Source organism: Girardinichthys multiradiatus, chromosome 9, assembly GCF_021462225.1.
Source record: "Girardinichthys multiradiatus isolate DD_20200921_A chromosome 9, DD_fGirMul_XY1, whole genome shotgun sequence".
In the NCBI taxonomy this organism is placed as follows: domain Eukaryota; kingdom Metazoa; phylum Chordata; class Actinopteri; order Cyprinodontiformes; family Goodeidae; genus Girardinichthys; species Girardinichthys multiradiatus.
This window is the reverse complement of record NC_061802.1, coordinates 7,963,380-7,988,704: the sequence shown is the minus strand read 5'-3', so window position 1 is coordinate 7,988,704 and position 25,325 is coordinate 7,963,380. Positions and strand designations below refer to the sequence as shown.

Genomic DNA, 25,325 nt, shown 5'->3' with positions numbered 1-25,325 from the left:
CATTTTTTCACACGGTGGTACATGAGCTGGACGGTCCGTCTCTGCTGCTGCTGCTGCTGCTGCAGAAGAGTGGATGCTTGGTCAGCAGCAAATATGCATCAATGGATCTGAGCTACTGCGCTACTTAATAAACCCCTTGGTTGTCGGGTGTTGTTGCAGCTAGGAAGCATATACAGTAATGGACGGGAGTAGTTTCGCAGTGTATGACTTCCTGTGGGACTGGCTGGTATTCCCAAAGGTATCCTCAGTTTAATTGACCAGAATAGGATATCTCCTCAATTTCGGGCTTTGGAGTGAGTCTATTATAAATTTCTTGACTGATTCAGTGTGCAAAAATCTTTTTAACTGGAATAATTTCAGCCCAATTCATCCTAAATAACATTACTACACTTTGTTCATTATTAACTTGATTAAACAAAATGAATCAAATGATTATGCATTTTACATCAAACATAACCATTTTTACAATTTAGAACTTAAAATTGTTATCTGTCACACAATAACCAAATGTTTACTAAGTAAAGATTATTTTGCTAATCGATTAATCTGTTTTTTTGATTAATCAATTAATAACTGGATAGGAAAATGTGCTTAACAGGAGATTTGTTTTTACAGATTTTAAACCAGAGAAGCTAAAGCTATGCCACTTGAGGAGTTCTGTATAGAGCATATTTACCGACAAAGAAGGATATTCCTGTTAAATGCAAAATATATATATTTTATTGTACAATTTTGACATAATTACTGCTCTGAGTGGGTTGTTCTTTGAGCAAATTGCATGATTTAGAGTCTGTATACTCAAGTCAACGATTATTCAATTACGAAATTATTTGACAATTTTGCAATTATCAATTAATCTTAATTGATTTGATTGATTGTTTCAGCCCTAGTTTGTTGCCTAAATTACATTCAGTTTACATGAGACATGCAGTGCCTTGCAAAAGTATTCCTACCCTTACCTTTGTGGCATTACAACCTCAGACTTTAATGTATTTTATAGGGATTTTGTGTGATGGTACAACTCAAATGTGCATAATTGTAAAGTGGAAAGAAAAGCATAAATGGTTTTTATTTTACTTTTTTACTAGTACACCTTTTAAACTGCCTTTATGGAAAATTGTCAAGAAGAAAGGCATTGTTGAAACAAACCCATGCAACGCCCTGTTTGAAGTTTGCTACAAGCCATGTAGGGAACAGATCAAATTTGGTGAGAGGAGCTCTGTTCAGATGAGACCAAAAATGAAACTTTTTGACCTACGTGTAAAACGGTATTTCTTGCAGAAAACTAATACTGCACTTTCGTTTGAACAAACCAACGCAAAACATGGTGTTGGCTGCATCATCCTGTAAGGATGCTTTGTTTCAACAGGGAAGGGACACTTGAACAGAGTTAATGGAGAGATGGATGGAGATGTATGCAAGGCAATAATTGAAGAAAAGCTGTTACAGGCTGCAAAAGACTTGAGACTTGGGTGGAGGTTTACCTTTGAGTGGGACAACCACAGTAAAGATAGGGTCCAAGACTGCAGTGGAATGGTTTTGATCAAAGAATATTCATGTGTTAGAAAGCCCAGGTCAAAGTCCAGACCTAAATCCAATTAAGAATCTGTGACAAGACTTAAAAAATACTGTTCATAGACGCAGTCTATAAAATCTGTCAGACCTTAAGCCTTTTTGCAAAAAACAATTAGGAAAAAGTCAGTCTGCAGATCTGTAAATCAGTTAGAGAAAAAAACAAAACAAGAAAACCATGTATCATTTCCTTTCTGCTTCAGTGTGCACTACTGTTATTTAATCTATGAACTTGGTAGGCATGTTCATGTTGAATATTATTTTAGCCTCTCAAAATATTTATACAGACTATTTTGAAGAAAGCAAATAAACAAATAAAAATTTGGAAATAGTTTTATGTAGTTTAACTGTTAGAAAAGATGGAAGGGGGTATTTCTGTTCTTCAATAAATTATGGTTTTCAGAATAAAATAACATTTTACTTATCAGGGATCACTAGCTTTGTTTTGCGCGATTACTAATGATGCAAGCAAAAACAACATGATTGTGGTGGTTTTGCGGGCCAACTACTGGTTGGGGAGGGAGGAGGGGCAAACTGCTCCGTAGCTTTCTTAAGCCTTGGACTGGCGCTGGATCCGACAAACAGAACTGATGGACAATTATTTTCCACATCCCGTCTTAAGAGTCCATTTAAATCCTAACGTAGGGCTGCTTAATAAAGAATCATTGTGTTGCCTTTTGTTAAAACTTCCTCATATCAATGTTTTTCAATAAATGTGGTAAAATGTTTGGATTGGCTGTTTCTTAAAACCGTAGTTGACAAGACTTTCAAACACACTACATCACTTGGCAGGTTTGATGTTGGAAATGTTGGAAATATTTTTCTTGAGGCAAGAATTTGTATAGTTTCTTTTCACTTGATGATACCACAGTTTTAGATATTTTACCCAATTAAACTTGTGTTAACGAGGATCTCTGCATGCACCGTGCATTGCTACTGGCCTTTATTAAAGCAGGCTTTGTCCCAGGAGGCGTGGAACCCTAACAGCACGGACTGGGAGAGGTAGGTGGTGTGGAGGCTTTAAATCCCATGGAGAAAAAAATCTCCCTTATCTCATGCTCCATCTCTGTCAGGAGGAGATAACTGATGGGAAAATGAAGGGAAGTTGAGTGACAGGCTATGAATGAAGAGCATGTCTTCAAATGATTTTAGCTTTCAAAGCGAATACTTTTGTTGCAGCTGCACATCTATTTGCATCATATAATGTATTACAATACTGTAACACCTTTAAAAAAAAAAAAAAAAAAACCTGAAAATATATTGATGCCGTGTTTTCCCTCATTCTGGTTTTATTTGGAGAAGTCACTGCAAACATGACACAAAAACGCAAATTAAAAAGACTTTTGTGTTTGAGAATTGCATTCTCTCCTTTGACCTGCAGGGTATCCTTCAAGGTTGGGAACAGCTGGTTTAACGCATCATTGCAGTGTTTTTATAAGAACAGACACCATAAGCCCAGAATTTAACTCATTAGCAGCCGTTTAAGGCATGAAGCGGTTTATTTCTTTCCACTGGAAAAAAGCCCCGGCAGACAAATCTCACAGGCTGCGCCTGGCCGAGGGGAAAGCTTAATGTGTCATTAAACGTAAGTTAACCAGCGCTCACAGCCTTATGTGTGCATTCTAAGAGTGTACACACCCCTGGAAATATGCCAAGGCTTTTGTGAAATTATATTATGAGACCAAAAATAAATCATTTTAAACCTTTTTCCACCTTTAATGCAACATATATCTTTAAACAATTCAACTAAAAAAATAAATCTGTAAAGGAATAAGTTGTAAAGAAATAAAAATGCTGCAATAATCTGGCTACATAAACATTTACACTTTAATACTTTGCTGAAGTAGCTTCTGATTCAACATTCAGTCTTATTTGGTAGGAGTTTATCAGTATCCATATCTTGACTTGGTTGTAGACCTAATAGCCACTCTACTTTACAGAATTTCTCTAAATCTATTACATTGTGAGGACATCTAGTGTCCACAGGGCTCTTCAGAAAACTCCACTGTTGTTCTATCAGGTTCAGATTTGAACTCTGGCTAGACCATTTAAAAACATAAAATGTCTGCTGGTGAATTAGCTTTTTTATTGATTTAAATGTATGCTTGGATTCACTATAATGGGGAAAAATAAATCCCCCTTCATCCTCAGCTTTTATGCTCAACAGACGCTAGGGCCTGTATTCACAAAGAATCCTACGACTAAAAGTAGCTCCTACTGACGTCATTCAAGAAAAATCTTAGAATTTCTTGAATTCTAAGATTTTTCTTAGAATTTCCCCTCAGTAAGATAAAAGTTATTCACGAAGCATCTTTGGCCTTAAGAGAGCTCCTAACGTGAGGAAATGTAATGAAAGAGTAGTGGTGAGGAAGACTTTTAGTGAGCCTAAGAGTGTCTTAAGCAGAGAAGGAGGAGGAAGAATGGAATGGAAGGATGGCAGAAAAACAGAGAACGGGGAGATATTCTCTTATAATGAACAATGAATTAATAAAACACTACCGGCTCGATCGCGCAGAGATCCATCCCCTAAACAGTCGAATAAATGAGCGCATAAACTTCTATAACAATCATACAATTATTAATATAGAGATAAGATTAACCTTATAATCCCCCTAGGTCGAAATGAAATAGCATAAGCAGCAGGACAGATTAAAGGTGCACCTATAGTAAGGTAATATTAAAAAGGATAAATAAATAAGAGAAACAATAAATAACCATAAATTAAAATAGTATAAAATTACAAACAATGTAGTATAGAATTATTTAAATATTTACTGACTGTAAAATGCTTTCAAAAAAGAAACAATTTGAAAAACTCAAAACATTTAAATAAATATAAACTCTAGAAAAGATAAAGTACAATAATCTAAGAACTGCCTACATAGAAGGAAGAAATAAATGAGGTGAAGAAGTATTTGCTGTACTGTACATGATGATGTCAGCAGCCTAAACCTAAATGGTCATCTATGCTTCCCAGCTGTGGAGAAGTTCTCTGGTGCTGCTATCTGCTCTCTAGCTTCTGAATGCAGCAGGAACCAAAGCTGGTCACAGTCCAGGCTAGTGCTGGAAGCAGATGGAATGACGCATTGATCTGTTGGGAATGCTTGTTTGCTGCACCATGATTGTTTTAGTCATTTTACAAAACTAAACCTCATTATATAAGAAGGCAATGGCAGTAAAATGCTGAATTTTAATTCAGTTTTATTTATATAGCCCCAATTCACAACACATGTCATCTCAAGGCACTTCACAAAGTCAGGTATATACATTCCAATTAATCCTAACTATTGAACAGTGCTGTCAGATTGGATAAAAAGTTTTTCTATCTAAGGAAACCCAGCAGATTGCATCCAGTCAGTGACTTGCAGCATTCCCTCCTCCTGGATGAGCATGTAGCGACAGTGGACAGACTGGGAGCTGGTTCCACAGGAGAGGAGCCTGATAACTAAAGGATCTGCCTCCCATTCTACTTCTAGAGACTCTAGGAACCACCAGTAAACCTGCAGTCTGAGAACGAAGTGCTCTGTTAGGAACATATGGAACAATCAGATCTCTGATGTATGATGGAGCTAAATTATTAAGGGCTTTATATGTGATATTAGTATTAAATTGATATGAAATAGATGCAGTATGAAAAAGACCAGCATGGCGGGTAAACATATTAATAAGCAAATCAAAATAATGACGAGCATGTAAATACGCTACGTTCAAACATTTTCATGCTGTGTGACTTAATTTAATTTCGCTAAGTTTTATCATGATTTGCACATTTTTGAATCCAGTGTAAATTCTATCATCGGATAATTTATCTCCATTGATTAGTAGGAGTGCATTTGTTTTTTTGTTTTTTTTTGTCTTTTGGAACAACCAATCACAGCTCTTAGAAGACAGCGTCACACAACAACGTGGTCAACCACAACTCCTCTCTAAGATACAAATTTCTGTCTTGTCCTTGCTTGGAGTCACTCTCAGCAGGGAACTGAGTCACTCTTAAGCTAGGAGTCCTTGCCAAGAACTTTGAGGCTAAGATAGGAGCTCTCTGAGAATATGGGCCCAGAAGCCTTTGGGTCAAAACTAACTGGTATTTGGAGCTGTTTATAATTTTGACCATCTTCACAATAAACCCAGTTCCATCTGGATTAAAGTAGCCCCAGATAATGTTTAGGTTTAAGCATGTGCACATTTACGCAAACAGGTTATTGCAGCTTTCTATATTTTTTATTTTATGTATTTGTTAATTCATTAAAGGAGTGAACATTTGGAAATGATCCATCGGAGTCTCTCTTTTTCACATAGAAAGAAATCCAGAATTTTTTCAGGGGCCCCTGTACATCAGGTATGATTGGCTGTCTTGCTGCACACAGGGGTCCTCCATGTCTGCATACTTTTAGAGGGCTCCCTGTTTGATGCATGCTGAGGAGGTGGGTGTGTCCAGCCCGGCCACTCTGATGTAGCGAAGAATAGCTCTTGCATCCTACTCAGTCTGCTCTCTACTCTCCCAGTGCTCCTGTTTCATGCAGACCGCCTGCCTTCCAGCATAGTGCTGTCCTTTTACTTACTACTATTCATTACAGTCTAGCGTATATGTTCACAAACTTACTAAGGTGGACCAAAAGCGCTGGGAAAGAGGACCAAAGAGTTTGTGTTCAGATAAGAGAAACATACATAGACATGTAAATTATCCTGGAAAGACTGAAGCTTCTACTAAATTGCAGTTTTTATTAGAAAGGATAGCACACTGACCTACAGAGGTAAGAGAAATACACTATTTTTGTTGCAATTTATTACTCCACTCCTAATTTTTTGAAATTCTCTGTGTAGGTTTCTCATTGGTCGCATTTGCACTTTTTACTTTTACTTTGGCAGGCTTCTTCAAGTTCAGGATCATTTATTCAAACTTGGTTTTAAGAGAAATTCCATTCTGTCCTGACCAGTGTTTTAAGTCAGAGCCTGACCCTGCACATGTAATTAGAGTTGCAATAGGCATTCTTTAAAAAGTAACCATTCAGGGGATGGTGTATTGTGATATGTTTAGAACAATCATATTTTCAGCTGACAGCTTCTGTGAACTCTCAGTGGGGATGTCTTCGATTGGTTTGCTCTCTCTCCTCCGTCTAACCCCTCCTTGCCTCTCCATCCTGTGTATTCACAGTTAGTCTCAGTCACCGCTCTGCTTGGTTGCCATAAACTATTGGCTCTGGTTGATTGGCAGACTTCAACATTACATGTTGGGTGTTCTCTAGGTGCCATACTGTGCACTTGTCTTATATGTTACTCTTGCAGTTTTACTTCAATGCTCACGTTAAGGAACATGTTAAACGTGGTTGACCCACATGAGTGTACCTCCCCCTCTCTGAGTTTATTTTATGTTTGTGTCAGTGCGTTTTTCCTGGAGGTGCAGAGAGGTGAGTCATACCGACTTACACGCCGGTGGCTGCCACCGGCGTTCAGTGTAACCACGGCATGATGTGTGACTTGCAAATCAACAGTGTCTGATGAAGCCGTATATCTGTGAAATGTCAACCTTTCAGAAAATAAAAACAAGCAAATCTCCCTTTTTTTGAAGTGTTTACTACTTTGTGTTTCTTTTACAACAATGCAATGTGATTTGAAGATTTCAGGAAGTATTTTTCTACACTGCCATACAAGTTTGCGCTCTTTTCAGTCAGAATAATAAAAATACAAAAAGTTGCACACTTCCAGCACATGGAATTTATACTTTGCCTTGCCAAAAGTATTAAGTATTAACACCACTTGTCATGTAATGGTGTAGAGCAGGACCCAAATGCAGGCAGGAGGCAGGCCGGTGAAAATTAACAGTTTTTCTTAAAAAGGGAGATTCAAAAAAACTTACAAAAACTAAGGTCTGTGGGGAATCCAAACTAAAATGTCAGAGGGGGACCACAAGGACACAGGCTGGTGAGCATAACAGGATGATCTGAACAACTGAGAGACATTTAAGCTGGAGAGTTGATTACTGAACAAGGAGCAGGTGGTTGATTAGAAACAGAGTGCAGCTGTGAGGGATGGTAAGTAACTGAAGTTAAACTGAGGAAATTGGAGAAATAGCTAATGGAGCACACAAGGAACAAGGGAGCAGAAGGAAATACCAAAATAAAGCTGAACACAAAACCAAAGTAACAAAGATTATGACACCACGTTTGGCTAAGATAACCTTGACCCAAAATATAAGAGATCTAATGTATTCCACATCATGATTCTCATTGGACCTTAAAGCCAGTTAGGGCGAAGTTGTGTTGTCCCAGTAGATTTGGGAGGAAGCATCTTCAGTGCTTCGCTTGGCCTTGATTCAGCTGGTTCAGCTAGCAGTAATTAAAGTCAGGTAAAACATATCACATTGACGAGATTTACTAGAATTTTGAAAATCAGTCACACAATTTGGATCAGTGTGTCTGTATTGATTATGTTTTGACTTTTTAAACTGTAACACTTTATACAATGGGACAGCATCTTTAGGTTTAGAGCTGATGAATAAGTGTGCATATCCTTAAACTAATATTTTGTTGAAGCAGCTTTTGATTCAGTCAAAGCATTCAGTATTGTTTGTTGGTCTGTTTGCATACTATACCTGGACTTGGCAATACTTGGATCTCTGTCTTGCAAATGCTCTTCAAATTTATCAGAATGTGAGAAACTCTCTTGTTCACAACCCTCTTCAGGTCATTACACGAAATCTTTCTGGTCCTTTGTAACCTCTCAGTAATGGCTTTGGCTAAACATGATGTTTGTCACATTAAAATGTAGCATTAAAACACCTGGCATTTTACCAGGAGTATACACTGAGACCCCTTTACAATTTCTTGGGTAAACTAAATCATGTGAATAATAAATGATCATACTTTGGTTCTGCTATGGAAACTAGGCCATTAAGGACCTAAGCCTTAGGTAGAGTTGTGCTATAGAAAAGGCTCAGCAGCTTAATCTGATGGAAAGTGTATTGAAGTACTGGAGCAGTTGCACATGCAAACACATTCTCAGAATATGTAGCCACGCCAGTGAGCATCTTAGGATGGCTGCTTCTATACTGCACAACTGGCCATGCAAGCCCTGAACCCTCCCACTGCATGTGTTTTTTGGTTTGGTTTTATGACTTTCAAAATACTAATTATTCCATCCCTCCTCCCTAAACATAGATGCAGGCAAAGACACGTCATTACATACAATTTGGCATATGACGGAATCTCTACCCACTAGCATTGTAAATGTCTGCTGCGTCAAGAACTACAAGTCAATGGTTGAGAAGGCAAATCATTTTCCCAGATGAGTATTTAAAGTTGGTCTGTGCCAGTGGATGCTAGGCTGTGCTCCGCGTTTCATCTGGCTGGATGCCCAGTACTCCACATGTGCTTCATATTCCACAAACCTCCACATTGACTGACTTCTTCTAAAGCTTCACTGAACCTGTAAATTCCTCTTTTAGCACACACAGCCTGAGTGTGTTTATCTGCAAATGTGTGCTAAGTTGATTACCCCAGGGGATAAATTAGTTTAATGTCTTGCTGCAATAAAAAAGAAAAGGCAGACGAAAACAGAGCGAGAAGCAGCGTGTGTTTGATTTTGTGTCGAGGATTAAGAATTTATGACAACTTTCAGATAAGTGTGTAAGTTCTCGACATGCTGGCCCGGTTAAAGTTGGACTTTTAATTGTTTTATTTTCATGGTATTCGTGGTTTTAAAAAGATGTGCTTTCATCAAACAAATGGCAAAGTTATGGGATAAGGAGCCTTAAGGCTTTTATAGCTCAGCTGTGGGAGAGATGGGTCTCCCTAAACTCTCTGTATGTGTCAGTCAAAGAAGCCAAAACCCCTCGCTGAGAACACACAGACACATGAGAGCCAGGAGACGGAGCACACACACCCGCCAGCTGAGAAAACGCCTGGGGAGGGTACTACTAATCTCATTCTCTGCTGACACTCCAGTGATCATCTGTACATGCTTTTGCAGCTCTTTCTCTTACAATTCTGGTATTCTAAGCTTCTAACCACAGTATCCCGCTACCTGCAACACTTTGCTACAAATTAGTTGGTGTAGCACAGCCGTTCTTGCATGGCTTTTTGCAGGGTAGGAAGAAATAAAAGCATTGATCATAAACTGTTGCTCTTAGCTGAAAAATCCAAAAGAAAATCTATGTGGACATTTGAATAAATAGACGGCATGTGTACAGTCCAAAATGATTCCTTACCCTAACAGTTAGAGATTTAAGACTGTTTCCATTCAGAAGAAGTTTGTTTCCGATACCAAAATGACAATTTAGTCTATAAAAAAACAATGAACCACTGTTAAAGGATTATCAAATTTGAAAAAAAAATCCATTAGTTTTTATTTACATTTTACAAAAAAATTGCATTTTGAAAAGGATTTATCTTTACAATAATCAGTGGAAAAATCTGTATTAGCATTACAGCAATCCTGTTATTGCTGACCAGCTTTCTGCACGTTTTCACTGGTTATCACTTTGATTTTTCTTTAATAGATTACATTAAAGCTAAATCTGCCAGGGGTATGAATACTTCTGGACTTAAATGTGAGCTAAAAGGACCCAGAATAAACTGCATTTTTATTTAGCTTTGGTTGTGGGCTCAGCACTTTGGTCCCAGACAATCCGTGAGTTTGTTGTGGTTGCAGTTGTCCACGTTTGGACATAAACCAGTCTGCACTGAAATCATTGCCAGCATGGGCAGATATCTGCCTTTGCATTGAAAGCACATTTCAGGAATGTCTTACATCTGCACAGCATGCTTCGAACCAATTCAGTCTGTGATTTGCGGGCTGATTAGATGAAGTTGTTGTGGCTCAGCGTTATTCATATCATCACATAAATTGAGACATGCCAGTAAATGGAGTTGTTGATCTTGAAGATTCAAAACTGCGGCTGATGTGTGCTGATGAGGAGATTGTGTATTTGGAGGTTATTAGTGGGTAATTATTTCCACCTGAGATGGATTAGATTGTGCACAAATTGCTCAAACTTTACTGCACTGATGAAAATTACTATTTTTAAACGCCACACAATCATATAAGTGGAAAACAGTGATTATTATTTGCCGTATCACTTGGCCTTTTCCTATTTTATGCTATCTGGTTGCACTTATGTTCCTTATTCTCTTTTTGTGATATAACGTACTGCTTATTTGACCCATTTTATATCATGAACCTTAATATAAATTCATAGTTTCTTTGACTCATGTCTCTGAGAAGGAGTAATGTTTTTGTGTTAACGTGAAAGGATATATCTGCCTTGTTGCTGTGTTAAAACATGGGATTTGTGTTCTGGTGAAGCTTCCTTTGTGGATGTTTGAGTGGGTGACGTTGGCTGGACAAGGGTCAGTGAGTTGGGCGGGGAGAAATGGAGATCAGAAGAACAATACTGTAAGACTGTCCCTTGTTCTTTGTTTTCACGATGGGTGGAGGACAGTTGCTTGGTTTCTTTTCAAATAAAACCAGCCATTCATATCACACATACATAAAACAAAAATGACAACTTCTTTAATTTGTCAAAACAGATATTTATTTGTTTACTGGGCAAGTGATGAAATGGACTGTTGAGAATGTATTTTTGATAAAAGGTTAAAAATAAAACAAAAGTAGGGGTGGGTAATAGAACGATATTAGATTGTGAAGGATTAGAACGTGTTGATGTGCAAAATCAGAGTTTGAAGTATCATCAGTTACATTCTATGCAGTACTGTTCTATGCGCTTGCTCAGAGATATTAGTCTTGTTTTCAGTCTCTTTTTTCTTCAGCTCCTCAAACTAGCCTTTAGTAGGAAGGAAGTGGTTGGTGCTTCTGATTATTGCTTATGGTAAAAGTTAATACAATTATTTAGTTAGTGTTATTGTTTTAAAATACAGTTAGCTTTTTAAACCAGATTCAGTTGCACAATTAAAAACTCAGAATTTCAGACTTGTTACTGCAGACACAATCAGATGGCTTGGAAATTTCAACCCCTAAAGAGAACCGACTGTTACATGTAGCTGTGTGGAAAGCAACTTAATGTTGTCTTTGTCCTCCCTCTATGTGTAAGGAAATGGGATGAGTGGCCCTCTGCTTCCAAATCTAGCAGCTAATGCTACGTATGTTACCTTTTAATTGGTTGTAGGTGGTCAAAATGGTCTAGTTTGTCTGTTTATCATGTGACCGGCTTCTGCAATTAACTTAACTGCAGTCAGCAAAAATAAAATAATTATACAAGGCCTTTTGCCTGAATCAATTATTCAACTGTCAATTTATGATTTTAAGACAGTGGATGTACTGAGACACAACTTCCTTTAAGCCTTCACGACGAGAGCTTACACATACACTATATTGCCAAACTTATTAGGTCACTTGCCTTTCAACAAACATTTACTTTAATGACATCCCATTTCTAATATAAAGGCTTTAATTTGGCCCACCATTTACAACTATAACAGCTTCACCATTTCTGGGAAGGCTGTCTACAAGGTGTAGAAGTGTGTTTATAGGACTATCTAACCATTCCTAGATGAGAGCAGTTGTGAGGCCAGGCACTGATTTTGGATAAGATGTCCTGGCTCGCAATCTCAGCTCTTATCCATTTCCCAAGGGATTCTATCAGGTGGAGGTCAGGAGCTACTCAAGTTTCTCCACACTAAACTTGCTCATTCATGTCCTTATGGACCATGCTTTTTGCACTGGACAACCAAAAAAACATAAATGCAGTCAGAAAAGAACCATCCTCTTGGCAATTGGATTACTGGATAGGGAAGCCAGATTCGTGAGATAATGTCTGTACTGCCTCAGAGTCCAGTTGCACAGTGCTTAACATCACTACATCCAACCCTTTACATTGCACTTGCAATGATTTGATGCAGTTCCAATCTAAAGACTACATGCAGTTTAGAGGCTTGTAGCTGTTTATTCTTCAAAAAGTTGGTAATCTATGCACAATGTGCACCTCAGCGTGTGCTATTGCCCTCTCTGTGAATTTCTGTGTTTGATTTGCTTGTAAACTGTTAGGAAACCACTAACAGTTGACTGTGTGATGGTTAGTACAACGAGAAATTCATGAAAGAGGTGGCATCCTATCACAGTACCACACTGGAATTCACTGAGCTCCTCAGAGGGACCCATTTTTTTACAGATGTTTTCAGAATCAGTTGCTGGTCACTGCTGGTCAGCTAGATGAAAAAGGGCTACTCCAAGAAAGAATCAGCTATTTGAAAATGTTACTGGTCCAAAAAATACAAACATTTAATTAATATTAGAGATATTATTATAAATGTAACAATCAATACGATATGTTAAGATAGCCTACAAGATTTGTTGTTGCTTTTATGTTAGAAATAAAAACAATTATTCCTATAACAATTTTTTTGAAAAGACAAATAAAAACATCTCATCCTTTCCAAACACTAATCTGAATGCTGGGTGCTTTGTGTGTTCAAATTAAATAAATTAAATAATGAAATATTACTGAAATGTTATTATTACTACTACTACTACTAATAGTAGTAGCGTCTTTATATAAGAAAATTGTGAGAGAATTCTGACGGATTTTACCGTAAAAACATTGTGATATGATGTTTCCTGTCTTCCACCCATAGGTGACGACTCTTGTCTTTGGGGCCAGTGTCCGGCACTTTTTAGATGTTTCTGTGCTTAACACACATGATTCAGTCAGTTAAATTATATTTGCAGCACCTCAAAAAAAAATGCAGTTTATCACCCTCCAAGAATCTGAATCACCTAAGCCGGCAACTTGTAGTTTCCCTAATTGCATCAACAATAGAGGAGATACTGCATTTTCTTACAAAACTGAATAAGCATTGTGAGAAGCTAGGGATCAGACACCGGTGTAGCATTCAAGGATAAAAATGATAAAATACTTTGGCTTATCCAGAATTTTATTTATACAAAAATCATTCCTGGTTAAACTCCAAGCTTTGTTTTAAAGGTCAGAGACTTCTTAAGGAGCAGCAATGAGAAACAATAGCATAGGTCCATCCCTGTATTGTTTCCCCAGCGTTGCTCCTTAATGGGTTCCTGGCATTGACAGGCAGGAAAAAACAGAGTCTGTCGTGAGAGAAGCCTAGAGTGCTGAGGGACTTCCTTAATGGAACCTTTGTCATCAAATACTCTGTTCTAATTTGCTGGATGCAGGAGGCAGGAACTTCCTGTTTCAATGTTGTTGGAAATAACCACTCCCTGCAAAGAGACCTGTTGAGCACGCATGGAGTTTGTTCTAAAAAGTCTTCAGGATATACCTTTTAGCATTTTAGATGGTAAAGTCTACAGCGACATGGATGGGGTCAGAGGCAGGTTGTGGTTTTTGGTGTATAGCAAAGATGGACTGGACCAATGCTTAATGTCAGCAATAAGGAAAAGAGCTTGCTCTGCATTTAACTTAATTACTCACCTAAAACCAAGTCAGGTCAAATGTAAATATCCCTGGTATGGAGAAAAGCACATTACACTCCAACTGTAGCACTCAACCAGACCCAAATGTCATGTAACCACCCTGGTATTATGGGGAGAGGAGACCATCTGTTATCTGTTATCCCCCACAGATGAAAGATTTGTCTAAATATCAAAATAACTCCAAAGAAATTTAAACATTTCATTAATTGTCAAATGTGCAAAGTCTTATTTAAAAATGATAAACAGCACTGACAATTGTTTTGTTGTTTAAGAATTTCCTCAATTTATAAAATCAAACCAAATTCAACAAGATATTAATAAAAACAGAAACATTCTTTGTTCTTTGTACAGACCAAACCATGATTTTTGTGCACCATTACACCCCTATAAGGCTGGTGATTGATGCTTGTATCATTGATGATGCTTTTTGGGAGGTGTGTGAAGTGGAGTGCAGACAAAAAGGAGCCTGAATGCTTGTTGATCATTCTGCATTTCAATATTGCATCAAAGCTCAGTCACAGTGTCACCCAAAAGTTAAGAGTTGCAGAGAGGTCTGGACCAGACTTGTTTTTAGATTCTGCAGCATGTACTTAAAGTGTTTGGGTCCATGTCATTAATAGTACGAAGTTACATTGTATGCATCTTAGTAAGCTGTTTGTCATTGGGGTTAAAAATTGCAGAAAGGCATTGCATTGCAGTTATGAGGAAGACATTCAGTGTGAGGATCAGGATGTTATATCTTTGTTCATGTGGATGACATGCAGTTCAGATGCAGTCAGAGTAACAGGCTCCAGAGCGCAGCTGAGTTGTTTTCAGTCAAATCTGATGCTTCTTGAATGCAAATTAGCAGCTCAGAAGCTTAGACTGTGGTTCTCTCCAAGAAAGGGAGAATGTTATGTTGCTCTTACATAAAGATAGTCTGTCTCAGGTGAAGTTTGAGTGACTAACATAGATCAGCTTACTGTTTTGATGTATTATTGTTTCTCCAGTTTCTCCACTTTACCATATTGTTGCGGTTAAGAAGAAACATAAACGGCCTAATCTTTCAGATATCCTATATTCCTGCACAAACCTATGGCTATAATCTTTGGATGGACACAATTAATTTTCTGGTACTGTGTAGTTTAAATAGGACATTTGAAAATCCCAAGGAGGTTGAGAAGAAACATGCTGCACCTCCACAATGACGCTTCTTGCAGTAGTTCAGAATCCAGATGAAGATGTACCCCTGGGAGGTTTACCAGGTTGAGGGCTACTAACAGATCTATATTAACAAGCAGGCATTAAAGTCAGAAAAGTAGGGCTGCATGATTTAAAAAAAATCAGTCAATGGCAACATCAATGGTAAAAATTGTGATGGCAATAGTAGTTGCAATATATTCACATTTTCCTTATTTATTGTCATCTGTGTCAGATGTATGGCTGAAACAATTAATTGGATCAATTGTGATTAATCTCGTACTCATACTCGTCGTCTTCCGCTTTATCCGGGGGCAGCAGACTCAGCAGAGACGCCCAGACGTCCCTGTCCCCAGACACCTCCTCCAGCTCAACCGGAGGGAGCCCAAGGCGTTCCCAGGCTAGCCGAGAGACATAGTCCCTCCAAGGTGTCCTGGGCCGTCCCCTGGGCCTCCTCCCGGTGGGACGTGCCTGGAACACCTCCCGAGGAAGGTGTCCAGGAGGCATCCGGTATAGATGCCCGAGCCACCTCAACTGGCTCCTCTCGATGTGGAGAGTTGTCTACTCCGAGCCCCTCCCGGATGGCCGAGCTCCTCACCCTATCTCTAAGGGAGTGCCCGGCCACCCTACGGAGGAAACTAATTTCAGCTGCTTGTATCCGGGATTTCGTTCTTTCGATCATGACCCAAAGTTCATGGCCATAGGTGAGGGTAGGAACGTAGACCGACCGGTAAATTGAGAGCTTCGCTTTTCGGCTCAGCTCTCTCTTCACCACAATGGACCGGCACAGCGCCGCCATTACTGCGCCAGCCGCACCGATCCGTCTGTCGATCTCCCGCTCCATTGTTCCCCCACTCGTGAACTAGACTCCGAGATACTTAAATTCCTCCACTTGAGGCAGGAACTCCCCTCCAACCTGAAGAGGACAAGCCACCCTTTTCCGGTCGAGTACCATGGCCTCGGACTTGGAGGAGCTGATCCTCATCCCAGCCGCTTCACACTCGGCTGCGAACCGCCACAGCGCATGCTGTAGGTCTTGGCTAGAGGGGGCCAGCAGGACCACGTCATCTGCAAAAAGAAGAGATAAAATCCTCTGGTCACCACACCAGACCTCCTCCGGCCCTTGGCTGCCCTGAAGCTGAGGTTCGACTATCGGCCGGACTCTCCTATTCAATAACCTGGTGTAGGCCATACCAGGGAGGCTGAGAAGTGTGATCCCCTGTAGTTGGAAGACACCTTCCGGTCACCCTTATTATGAAGGGGGACCACCACCCCCAGTCCAGAGGCACCGTCCCCAACCGCCACGCAATGTTGAAGAGACGTGTCAACGATAACAGCCCCACAACATCCAGAGACTTGAGGTACTCAGGACGGATCTCATCCACCCCCGAAGCCCTGCCACCGCGAAGCTTTTTAACCACCTTGGTGACTTCAGCCTGAGTGATGAAAGAGTCCAACCCCGAGTCCCCAGCCTCTGTTTCCACCATGGAATGCGTGATTGCAGGATTGCGGAGATCCTTGAAGTACTCCTTACACCACCTGATAATGTCCCCAGTCGAGGTCAGCAGCTCCCCACCCCCACTATAAACAGTGTTGGCAAAGCACTGCTTCCCCCTCCTGAGGCAGCCAGTCTTCATTGATTGCACATTGCACCAGTAAGAACAGAGTGTGAAGGTACAATTAGCAGGGTAATAGCATAGTTTTGCTCAAAATATTGAAATGCACACAACATTATGGGTGACATACCAGAGTTCAAAAGAGGACAAATTGTTGGTGCACGTCTTGCTGGCGCATCTGTGACCAAGACAGCAAGTCTCTGTGATGTATCAAGAGCCACGGTATCCAGGGTAATGTCAGCACACCACCAAGAAGGATGAACCACATCCAACAGGATTAACTGTGGACGCAAGAGGAAGCTGTCTGAAAGGGATGTTCGGGTGCTAACCCGGATTATATCCAAAAAACATAAAACCACGGCTGCCCAAATCACGGCAGAATTAAATATGCACCTCACCTATCCTGTTTCCACCAGAACTGTCCGTCGGGAGCTCCACAGGGTCAATATACACGGCCGGGCTGCTATAACAAAACCTTTGGTCACTCATGCCAATGCCAAACGTCGGTTTCAATGGTGCAAGGAGGGCAAATCTTGGGCTGTGGAAAATGTGAAACATGTATTGTTCTCTGATGAGTCCACCTTTAGTGTTTTCCCCACATCCGGGAGAGTTACGGTGTGGAGAAGCCCCAAAGAAGCGTACCACCCAGACTGTTGCATGCCCAGAGTGAAGCATGGGGGTGGATCAGTGATGGTTTGGGCTGCCATATCATGGCATTCCCTTGGCCCAATTCTTGTGCTAGATGGGCGCGTCACTACCAAGGACTACCAAACCATTCTTGAGGACCATGTGCATCCAATGGTTCAAACATTGTATCCTGAAGGTGGTGCCGTGTACCAGGATGACAATGCACCAATACACACAGCAAGACTGGTGAAAGATTGGTTTGATGAACATGAAAGTGAAGTTGAGCATCTCCCATGGCCTGCACAGTCACCAGATCTAAATATTATTGAGCCACTTTGGGGTGTTTTGGAGGCACAGGCATTCCCCACATTTATCCCATTTCTGAACAGATATTTTTCTTTAAATCCATACTTTGTTTCTTTAATATCAAGCAACGTCTGAATACAGTTAGGAAGGAGATAATTATTTGCCTTGTTCTACAAAGTCTTTAATTTTATATAATATTGCAATACCTTTGGACATTTTACTTTTTAACTGTTCCAGCTAAATTTATGATCGATTTATTACTCCCAGAAATCTGGTTTCTTACACTGTTTGAACTGAATATCATTTATCACGTGACTGATGTCATTTTATTTCCCTGATATAATACTCAATAAATCTGTTGACATACTTTAGTTTTAATTTATTTGTGTTAAACCATTTCTATAAAACTGTTAGCATGGTTTCAACTGTAACCAGAGCTTTTTCCAAGTACATGTAAAACATTATCAGCATAGATCTTCCATGAATGTTTGATAATGTTTTGAAATGGGAAGCAAGGTTTGAAAAATACCTAAATAGAAACGTGGCTCTTGTAATTGTTAAGAGCAAGTTAAGATGAAGGGACTTTTATTTCCAAATTAGGGGTAGGATGTGCTCCACTCGGTCTATTGATCAGGCACTTATAAAGGCACCCATACTTCACTTTTCTATAGCTGCTTTGCGGTCTCAGGGATTCTGGTGTCTATCTCCAGTAGTCAATTTACGAGACGTGTAATGCACTCTGGATGGGCTGGCAATGCATTACAGGGAAACCCAGTGACACACAGGGCAACCGTGTAGCACACAGATATGACTTCTTTAAAAGTTTTTGTTAATTTCTGATTGACTTTTTTAGATCCTTATTACCACTCACTTTATTTTACCCTGATTAAATGATACTTTGACCTATTCAATAAGGAAACAACTATCAGTCCCTGTATAATAATGACAAACATCAAACTTTAAGGGATTTAGACATTACATTTTTCATCAGGTATTGAACCACCATGTTCTCAAAACCTTAGGAAACACAGGTAAAACATTTATTGTTGTTTCCATACACTTAAAAACTAAAGTAGAGCCTTCAACTTTACAGTATGTCACTTCACACCACCTTCCTCAGCCTTTGATTAGACATTGTCCTCAGATTAAAGGTCATTACATTCACTGCCTGGCCTCCACTGTGCTGGACATATTCTATGCTTACAGGGGGTTATGAGGTGCTAAGCCCAGAGTTATCTACTCTGTGCACACATTCACAACTCTGTTCCATAAACGTCCTGACTGAATTGCACAAAGGCCCAAACTCAGTGTTTGTGGTTTACTGTTTGCAGTGTCTCAAACTGCACTTGCAGACCGGCATGAATGACAAGGAGAGACTGCGGGTAAACCCCAAGTATGTGAGCATTTAGAGAGTTGGTGAAGCTGTTGAACTGTTGGAATGTCTCAGCTGTCCAGAATAAAGTGTCATATTCAGCCTTTAGTTTTTTTGTGGTTTTTCCAATTTTCACAACACAACCTAACAACACAACCTAACCCTAACCCTCTTAAGGACAGCAAAACATAAAAAAATATTTACTTGTGAAAAAAAGTACTTTATTTCATTCAAATTCAAATTTATTTAAAATAAAAGATTTGCTTTTAACCTTTTCGTAATCTAAATGGTGACTGGGGCTCAGTGGTAAGAGTAGTCGTAATACGAAAGCTGTGGGTTCGATTCCAGCTTCCTCCTGCCACATGTCGATGTGCACTTAACCTCAAGTTGCCTACCGATCTGCGTATTGGTGTATGAACATTTGTGAGTGCGATTGGGTGAATGTGGCTCTACTGTAAAGCACTTTGAGTGGAAAGGTGCTATATAAGTTCAGTCCATTTACATAAGTAAAGGTCTGGTTCATGTCTCTGTTGACTTTACAATTTTGTAAACTGAATGCCTTAGTATTTTGAACAGTTAGTCAACAAAAGAGATTGTATGTTATTATTTATGGACCTTTAATGGCTCTCCACAGTTTTACATAATACAGTTACAATAAAAACACTGTTTCCCCAACACTTTTAAGCATCTGAAATAATCAGTGAAATAGAATTTTATCACTGCTAAATGAAGAATTGGATGTAAATTGAATACCTTAAACCTGAGCAGAATTTGACTGACAACAGATCTGTGCCTTCTGTTGGCAAAAGCAAAAACAGCAGCGGCGGTGGCTATGTGGAAAATGAGACAGAGACCTGTCAATTTGTCATCTTTTCTGCAGTGTAGTTATGTGTGTCTGTCTGTGAGTGTGAGAGAGAGTATTTTTTTTAAAATTATGATTTATTTCTGATTTCAACAAAACAATGAACACAATATATAGACATTCATGTTATAACATGAAATAGTAAGTTGAATAATAAGCACGCACCAATAAAAGACAAAACAAAAACCACTGATAAAACAAAGGACACAAAAAGACCAGCAAATATGTCCATAAATAAGTGGATAGAAAGTATATAACTAAAGAATTAACAGAGAAGAACAAACAGAGGTTACAGAAAATAAAAAATAAATAAATTATTTAAACAAAAATCAAATAAAACGGGGCATCTAAAGGGCTTAATATACTCTGTACTACTATATGTGTTATAGGTTAGATAAAGGGTGTACGCCGTTACAACTAGTGAGTGAGGAGGCGCACCACTCATAGGGTCACATCAAGTGTCAGGGACACAGCATGATCCAAGAGCGGTGACCAGATTATTGAAAATGTGATTTCAGAGCCTTTAAGAGAATACCAAATTTCTTCCAATTTCATGAAAGAAAGGGCATCTTTTATTCAGTGAGAATGTGTGTGTGTGGGAGAGGATTCTTCCAATGCATCAGTATAATACGTCTAGCCAGTAGTGTGAGGAAAGCCACAAAGTCAGCATGATTGGGTGAAAGTAATTTGTTTTCAGGAAGGACCCCAAATAAAGCAGTGAGTGGAGAAGACTGTATGGTGGTTGAGGTGATTACAGAAATTGAGTCAAAAAAACGATTCCCAAAATTGGCATAGGAAGGACAGGTCCAAAACATTTGATTGAGAGTGGCTGGGCCCAAACCACACTTCACATAGCTTGAATCCATGTCCGGAAAGATTCGAGCCAGTTTACTTTTGGACCAGTGTACTCTATGGACCACTTTATACTGACTAATTCTGTGCCAGGCACAGATTGATGAACTGTGAATGCGTTTTACAATAGTTTGCCACCTTTCATCATCAATCTCCATATTAAGATCATCAGACCAAGTAGTGTGAAGATGACTAGGCCAAGGAGTCAAACTGGACATTAAAAGGTTATGTATTTTTGATAACGTACCCTTTGGCATGGGACTAATTTCTAGCAGTCTATCAGCCATAGTGGAAGCAGGAATTATCGGAAAACCAGGGAAACGTTGACAAGTAAAGTCCTCTTTGGATCCCAAATGTTGCATAATCTGAGCCCATATTCTAAGGCAGTTCTTAACAATTATATTGATAGTGTAAGAGTACAGGAGATGTTGCTGGGGGAAGACATAAAAGAGAGTACAAAGAAACACAGCCACATGAGGCCTCCTCTATTAGTAACCATTTGGGCATCTCACAGTTGGCACAGCACCAAAATAACATTGTGCGAATATTAACAGACCAATAATAACATATGAAATTTGGTGCGGCAAGCCCTCCCATTTCTTTCTTTTTTTGTAGGATACTCTTTCGCATTCTAGGAGGTTTCTTGTTCCATAGGAACTGAGAAACTGAAGCATCAAGTGTCCTAAAAACAGTTTTGGGATAAATACTGGTATGCACTGAAAAAGTTACAAGAATTTTGGCAACACATTCATCTTGATACAGCTGATCCTGCCAGCTAAGGGTGTATTCACACTTACCACTTTTGGTCCACTTTAAAGGGACCAGAGTTCGGTTCCCTCCTTGGTCCAGACCGTTTGTGCAGGTGTGAATACACTCAAGCGAACCCTGGTCCGGACCAAACAACCGGACCGAGACCCACTTTTTGAGGTGGTTGTGGTCCGCTTCCAAACGTACTCGGGTGCAATTCGCTTATGGTCTGAATACAAACCGGCCCCGATCCGAACCAACTACAAAAAGCATACGTTTCTTTGGACATAAAAAGCCACCGTAGCCGGTAGCAAAGGTGTGTGTTGTAAGGTAATCATACCTGATAAGGTGTGTTGCTTAGCAACGCTACTGGCTTGCTGTGGGAGAAGGCACGTAGAGAACGTCGGCGTTCCAAAACTATAAATAGAACGTCTCAAAGTCTGTGTTGATTGAGCTGCTCTTCACCCTCACAATAATATTGCAGCAGTAATAATGGCACAATTATGCAGAACAGAGGTGCTACGCAGCACGTCTACAGCTGTTTTCCTAAATTTCCGGGTTTGTGCTCTGTCCTGCCCCCGTCATTTCTGTCCAATGGGAACAATGATTGTCACCCACGTCGCTTTGTTTACAAGTAATAGTTCACTTGCAAAAAGTACAATGTGAAAACAAACCGCACCAAATGAAAAAAACAAAGTTCGCTTTTGGTCCGGACCAAACAAGCGGACCAAATGACTTTCCTGGTGTGAATGCACCCTCAGAAAGTGGCAGCATGGACCAGTGCTGTAAGTCCTGAGTCAGCTGGGTCTGAAAGAAAAAGCAACAGGTCGTCGGCATATAAGGAGACTCTATGGTCTAGACCACCTCTTGTGATGCCATGCATGGGACTGGATCTAAGGGTTGCAGCTAAAGGTTCCACAGCAATAGCAAACAAAAGAGGGCAGAGTGGACAGCCCTCATGGGTTCCACGGCCCAGGTGAAAGTACTCTGAATGGTCATTGTTTGTACGAACACTGGCTAACAGAGAAGTATATATCAATTTGATCCAAGAAATAAAGGAGCAGCCAAAACCAAAACATCTCAAAGTGTAAAACAAATAGGACCACTCCACCCGATCAAAAGCCTTTTCAGCATCCATCGAGATGATAACCTCCGGGGTATCAACTGATGTAGGCGAGTATATTATATTTAGCAACCACCTAATATTATGAAAGAAGTGTCTGTTTTTAATGAAACCTGTTTGGTCTGGGTTGATGATTTTTGTTATGATTACTTCCAGGCATTTTGCCTATATCTTTGCCAAAATCTTGACATCTGTACAAAGCAATGAAATCGGGCGGTAATTATTGCAGACTCGTGGATCCTTATCCTTCTTATTCTTCCTTATTCTTTAAGATAAGGGAGATAGCAGCCTGTCTCATTGTGAGTGGGAGAACATCAGATTCATATGCCTCTTTAAACATGTCAAGCAGAAGGGGAGATAGTTTGTCTGAAAAGACATACAATTCTGATGGAAAGACATCCGGTCCAGGGCACTAGCCACTCTGCATTGATAATATAGCACTCTTGACCTCACCAAGTGTAAAAGGTTTATCTAATTCAGAGACCATTTCCAGGTAAATTTTAGGGATAGTAAAACTATCAAAGAAACTTTCATAATGAGCTTGATTGGGTGAACACTCTGAGGTGTATAAAGTAAAATAGAAGTCTCTAAACTGATTGTTGATAGCTTGTGGATTAATGGAAGTCCTATTGGATAAGTTAACTTCAGCAATGAGCTGGGTTGAAGCTCTCTGCTGAATCTGATGAGCAAGAATTTTGTTGGGCTTGTCACCTGTTGCCGATTTTCTAATCAAAGCGGGAGAGAAGATACAACACTTCAAGAAGTCTCCTGATAATGAATGTAGAGCCCATCTCCTCTAAGTAACCAAACACAGAGGTCATAGGTGAGAGGGGTAAAAAGAAGGTCAGAGCATTAAAAAGAATTTTCCACAACACACCGAACTCATACTAACTATAAGGGGTTTTTAATAATAATGCCGCAGCTGCGTCAGAGGTAAGAGTGTCAAATTCTGCCTTTTTTATGAGTATTCTATTTTTTCATATTTTTGACCTGAGAGCTTTTGACAGAGTCCAAGTTAGTTTCTTCAGGACCCTCTCTTTACAACCTCTTGTTTCATTCTCTCAGAGTACTGTATGGGTTGGCATTTATTTAAAGGTTATTTATGATTGTGTGAGCTGATATGTTCTGCTATTTCTACCTGTGTTGTCTATGTACTTATATGGGTTATTGATTTTTTTTTTTGAAGGTTTTTCTTCATTTTGCCCTTGGTTTTGTTGAGTAAGCCACTGAAACGTTATTATGAAGACATCTTAACCACATGTTTTAGTGTTCTTTTCTAAAGGAAGATTTGATTTCTCCTTTCATTTTATTTTTATTTTTACCACATAAAAATAAGACAGATGTCTACCAACAGTGGCTGTCGAAAGTGAAAACGCCCATTTAGGCTTGGCTAAAAAACTGGAAGTTTGGGCTTCAAATCAAAAAATTATGTTTGGTACAAAAACACCACTGAAAACTAAAACTAAAAGAAAACGATACACAAAGTAAAACGGTGATGGAAGCATCATTTTTTGGGATTACATTTGTTCAGATTGAACTGGATTTTTTTCACATTGTAAGAAATTATGTAAATACGAGTGAATTTTGTCCTAAATACTGTGGATGCTAGAATAAATAATACAAACATGGGTCTTACTTTTAAGCATTACAGTGAGCTCTGAATAAAGCTTTGCAGTGTCCTAGCCAGAGTTCTCAACTAAATCCCCCCTCAAATAATCTATAAGATCCCCTTAAGAGGCCTGTTAACAAGAGATGTGCTCACAATCTGATCTCTAAAATCTCGCAAGATGGAGTGAACAAATATAATCAAGTCAAATGCGGTACGCTGGTCGATGAATGCTGTAATGAAATCAGAATTGGTTTTGAAAAGATGTTAAAATTTTTTCAACCAGGTTAAGGCACCTTTTCTGGGGAGGTTTACATTTGTCTCCTAAACAAATTAAAGGTGGTAACGGCTTTGAGATTATTTATCAGTCTCTTTTTTTTACGTGACATATACATAGGATTTAAACAGGGTTGTGTAGTTTCTGTGATGCATTTTATTCTACCAAAGGGCAAAAACACACACATTTGATGGAAGTCAGACAGAAAGGCACAGCTGAAACTAAGACGGGAGGCAGAAAACAAGGGAAGAGATAACAGAGTGCAGAAATATGCAAAGAACATTTTCATCTGTGTGTGCATTTTCGTTATTTGATGTTCCTCTCATGCTTCAAAAAACTGTAATGCACTAATGGGTTGCACAAATCTCAGTTATGTAGATGAACAGAATAGAAGCGTTATTTGTATGTGTTTTGTGTATGAAGGCACAAACACACACAGATGTTTCTAGGCTACCGTGAGCTTTCAGTGAGGTGTGTTTGAGTGTAGACACTCATTGAAGTGTTTCTTGTGTGAGTTGCTCCAGGTTAGGCCTCAGTGGGACAGATCCTGACCTGGATTTAATGAGCCCTGAACTCTTGCTGCTGCTCCACCTGCGAGTAACTGTGATTGTGCATATCAGCACCTCACCACTTCCCATTGGAGCAGCTAAAACACTTGTTTCCCACCTGGGACCAAGCAGACACATCTATGTTTAGCCAGTGTTCTACTTCGTGTTCAACATTTCCAAAAAGCTCATTTAAATGTATAGTAAGCCATATTTAAACCATCAAATGTTACTCTGTGAGT

The 25,325-nt window shown here is 39.5% G+C and overlaps 1 protein-coding gene across 3 annotated transcripts in view; it reads left to right on the top strand.

Moving 5' to 3' along the window:
• kank4 (KN motif and ankyrin repeat domains 4) overlaps positions 1–25,325 on the top strand; it is a 117,498-nt gene that overhangs the window by 354 nt on the left and 91,819 nt on the right. The window contains exon 1 of one of the 3 annotated variants that reach the window (XM_047375056.1): positions 6,138–6,323. The exons of the other annotated variants lie outside the window; for them this stretch is intronic. The gene's annotated coding sequence lies outside the window, so the exon portion shown is untranslated. Of the gene's footprint in view, positions 1–6,137; positions 6,324–25,325 lie in introns of those variants that run through there. 3 annotated transcript variants of the gene reach the window in all.